Raw genomic sequence first — 4174 nt, forward strand, 5'->3', positions numbered from 1 at the left:
CTTGGTGATTCTGTTTTTCTTTTACAGGAGATATTTAACTGTTGTTTACAAATGAGGATAGATTTAAGTCTCTAGTAAGAGTGACTTTCATAAACACAATCTCTGTAATGGTGATGCAAACTGCTTGTTAGGGTTTGGATTTTCTTCTGTTTTGACCAAGACAGGGGCTCTCTGTTTCGAAGACTGTCCTCAAACTCACTCCGGATCCATTACCATCCTCCGTGTTAGCCTCCCTGAGTCCTGGAATTACAGGAGGTGCCTGCTTGCCTGACGAGGTCTGCACCTTCAATAACATCCCCAGATGTGCGTTGGAAGCGTGGAGCCCATTTGATATCTCTGTTCCTGAGCAGAGGAGACCCAGAGGGACGGAGGCCTGGCTGCAAGAATGAGCTTACTGGGCGTGCCTCTGAAGAATGAGCTTACTGGGTGTGCCTCTGAAGGGCGTGTTTTGTCAGCAGGCCTTGACCTTGGCTGGCCTAAACAGATCTGTTTGCAGGACCTGGGATTTGGAGACCTTAAAGAGTGAGGCTGGCTACAGTCGGATGCTGAGACCACCTCAGTTTCAGTTATCCACAGGAACGTAACAAGGGAAGCGTGTTCCAAGGAAGACTGACTAAATATTAACATAGCAGCCCTTTCTCAGGACAGAGCAATTTACACACATTTGCCTGGCACTGTAGGTCATGTCTAGGAAAGCATGAGGTCAAGGCAGAAGGTCATATCTAGACTCAGGATAGATACCCCGAGGACAGCACTCAAACTTGTCCCTTACCAGATTGGGCCCTCTAGCTATGGCCTGTCATCCAACCAGAACGAGCATGTCTTACAAGTTGAATGGAAGTGTTTAACAGGGGAGGCACAGGATCACATCCAAGGACAATCCAGGGAGCAAAATGCACCGAGGAGAAGGCCTCAGTCTTTCTCCTGGAGCCTTAGTAATGAGAACAGGCTGTGACGTTTCCCAGTATCTAGAAGGAGCTGGGAGTCTGAATTCACTTCAAATCAATTCTATCTAGGCTTGCTTTAACAAGCTGATATTGTTGTGGTTATAGCTTGATGAGTTTGGACAGATTTCCACCTTAGAAACCAGTGCAGGCACCAAGGTGTGGTTCTCTGCGGTGGTTCCTGGTCCTCAAGGCAGCCACAACTCACAGTTCAGAAAACGTTTCTCTGGATTTCACTTGCATTTTCGAGATCACTCGCACTTTGGCGCAGATGTTTCCTTTTTAAGTTATTTACCCACTGGCAAACTTGGATCGCTTGCAGTTTGAGGCAACACCAAACATATTTGCTATTTGCACTGTGAGCCCTTGTGAGGAGCTGTGCTTTCTGTTCTCTTCAGAAACTCCTGCCTTTGTTGACCTATGTATAACTTTTTAAAAAGTTTTGCCACCCCTTGAGACAGTGTCTCTCTGTGTAGCCTTGGCTGACCTGGAACTCTTAGACACTCACCGGCCTCTGCCATGGGTTAGACCGGGCCATCATCTCTGACTTTAGTATACATTAAGTATTACTTATTATTTATTTTGAGCATATGTGTTAGAGGGACAATATGGTCAAACCGGTATAATAATAACCTGGTGAGTTTGCATTTTTGTCTAGGTTGACATTTCAAGAGCCAGACCCAGGACAAAACATTTAAAATTAAATCTCTGTAAGAGGTTTTTTCCCCAAATGCACACGCTCCTCCTCTCTTCAGCCCCACATCCACTCTAGGAGCTGACTTCTCTATGTTCCCCTGGACAAATGCATATGTGTACATACGTATATGACATGGTTTGCATATGTGTGCATACGTGTATGACACAGTTTGCATGCTAATCTTTGGATGGGGTCTGAATTCCAAGTTAACATTTGAAGAACAATTAATAACACAAGTATGTTGGGTCTATTAGTAGGAAATATGCAATTTGAGCATAATCATGTTTGTTTTATAAATAAGACAAATTTAATAACTTGGCTCAAGACCCCGTTGGCCAGTGAGTTAAACCTAGACCTTCTCTCTTGTATTCCACCTACACTCTTTCTCTGAAGTGTTTTTGCTCACATTTAATATCTACTGTGAATCATATTTCTGGTTGATTCATTTGGGAGTTAGCTTTTCTCCTTGACTTCTTGGAAGATAAAATACCTTTTAGTCAGGAAAACGAGAGAATTTGGGCACTAGTTATCATGAGAATGGACTCAGGATTAAAGCAAGTTTATACACAAAGTCGGTTTGTCCTTCTATAGAGCAATGTCACGCAAAGCTAGCCTTCCCGGGCGGCTAAAGGACACACTGTGTATGCACCTTTGCTGTGATTGTGTATACGTACAGTAGACACAGCACAGTTAGAAAATGTATTGATCTTTCTGGATGTTTAGCGAACAGATAGTCTAAAATGGTGGATGAGCATGGAGTTGATCTGGGATATGTTTAGGGTGCTTTTGCATGTGCTGGGCTGTAGTCTGACGGTGTGTCTGGGGCCTAGTTAGTATTTGTCAGGCTGCCATAATATAATTACTCTATTTCCCAAAGTGGAATGATTTCTCTGTCTGCCATATCGTAGCTCGCCATAGCTCAGCCCTCCAGTTCATCCTGCAGATTTAAAGCAGGCCAATGGGCTCTTCAGTTTTACGTGGCTGGGCTTTCATGGTTGTAGTGGTGACCTAGACCAAGTGTAGACATGTCTTTTTCCTATGGTGAGTATAGGCACAGAAAGGTCCGCCCTCCCTCACTTTCAGAACCAAGCTTCCTTTGTCCCAGTTCAGATTCCAGTTCTGGGGCTCCCAAGCAAGGGACAGCTCCCCAGTCCTGAGAGTACTGACCTACAGCAGATAAAAGCAAGCAGCTACCCTTAAGGTGGCGTCCATTCTCTTTCTGCCAGTGGCTCACCCACTAGTCTAATTCATAGGTTTATGATGCCCCAAACTCTGTCAGAGCATTTCCTTGGGAACAGTGAGAAATGAAGATTTGGGGGACATTGAACTACCTTTGAGAGTCAGGTCCTGGTCCCAACAAGCAGAGTGATATTGGGCGGGATTCAGATCAATTCAAGCCAAACTGAATATTCAGATTATGCTGGGAAATTTCTCCATACATTCTGTGTCTCAGTATGCCGGAGCAGGCTTAGGGCCCCTCGTTAAGTACTCAGTAAACCTGTAAACAGGTTGCTAAACCATCAACAGTTTGCAGCTGCCCCAACCGTGAGCCATGTACCTCAGAGCATCTCTGACCTCCCTCCCAGAGAGGCAGTGCCCCCGCTCTCCAGGCTGCGTTCCATCCATCGTTGCTGTTCTATCCAGACGTCTCCCGGATGGAGAGAACATCCAGGAGATCCGTGCAGCTGCAGTGTCAGTCACACCGTACAGCTCTTGGCACACATGAAGGCTGGCTCTAGTTTTCTTTATTGGGCAAAATCTATCTAGGAACAGAGTGAGCCGTAGGTGGCAAGGCAGTGAGTGGTCTCCCACAGGAGCATCCATGCTAGGCCAGCCCAGCGACGGGCCCAAGACTCTGTACAATCGTCTAGATCCATCGGAGGCGAAGACACTTCGGGAACTGCTGGCTTTGGGTTAGAATAGCCTGTAGTCTGATCTCAGTTCCTCCTTGAACCAGACTAACCTGTGTTCTTCATCTGCCAATGAGCCTCTGTAGTCTGAAGGCTAAACGGTGTAATCAATACCCATAAAGGAGTTTACATATGCCATTCAAAAATGTGCAGCTCAAAATATTTTATTGGCAGCTTTTTTTTTTTTTTTTTTTTTATGAAAACAGTAGACGAAAGGGGCTCATTTCAGGGACACTCAGGATAAGAAAACGGGGGACGCAGTGCCCTGACATGAAACTATGGCATCTCAGCACAGACCTCTCTTTTATGACCTACATTCAGTTCACAGAGAGAGGCAGTTTTGGGAAGAGATGCTGAAATGATTTGTCTATTTCCGTTATGTGGTAAAGAGAAAAAAGAGATTCTGACTACAGTGTTGTGACTCAGCGATTACGCAGGGCGGAATCAATTACCTGGGGTATGCAAAGCTGATTAGCGTAACCATGAATTGGAGATGTTATCAGGCCTGAGTCAGGAAGCAGATGCCGGAGCCCGGGAGACTGCTGGTGAAAGATTGGCCAGCCCGCTCCGTGAATGAGTGTGTGTCCAATATCAAAGGCTTCCTATGTGTGCTGCTAGCTATT

Source organism: Rattus rattus, chromosome 1 (genome assembly GCF_011064425.1).
Source record: "Rattus rattus isolate New Zealand chromosome 1, Rrattus_CSIRO_v1, whole genome shotgun sequence".
Lineage (NCBI taxonomy): Eukaryota > Metazoa > Chordata > Mammalia > Rodentia > Muridae > Rattus > Rattus rattus.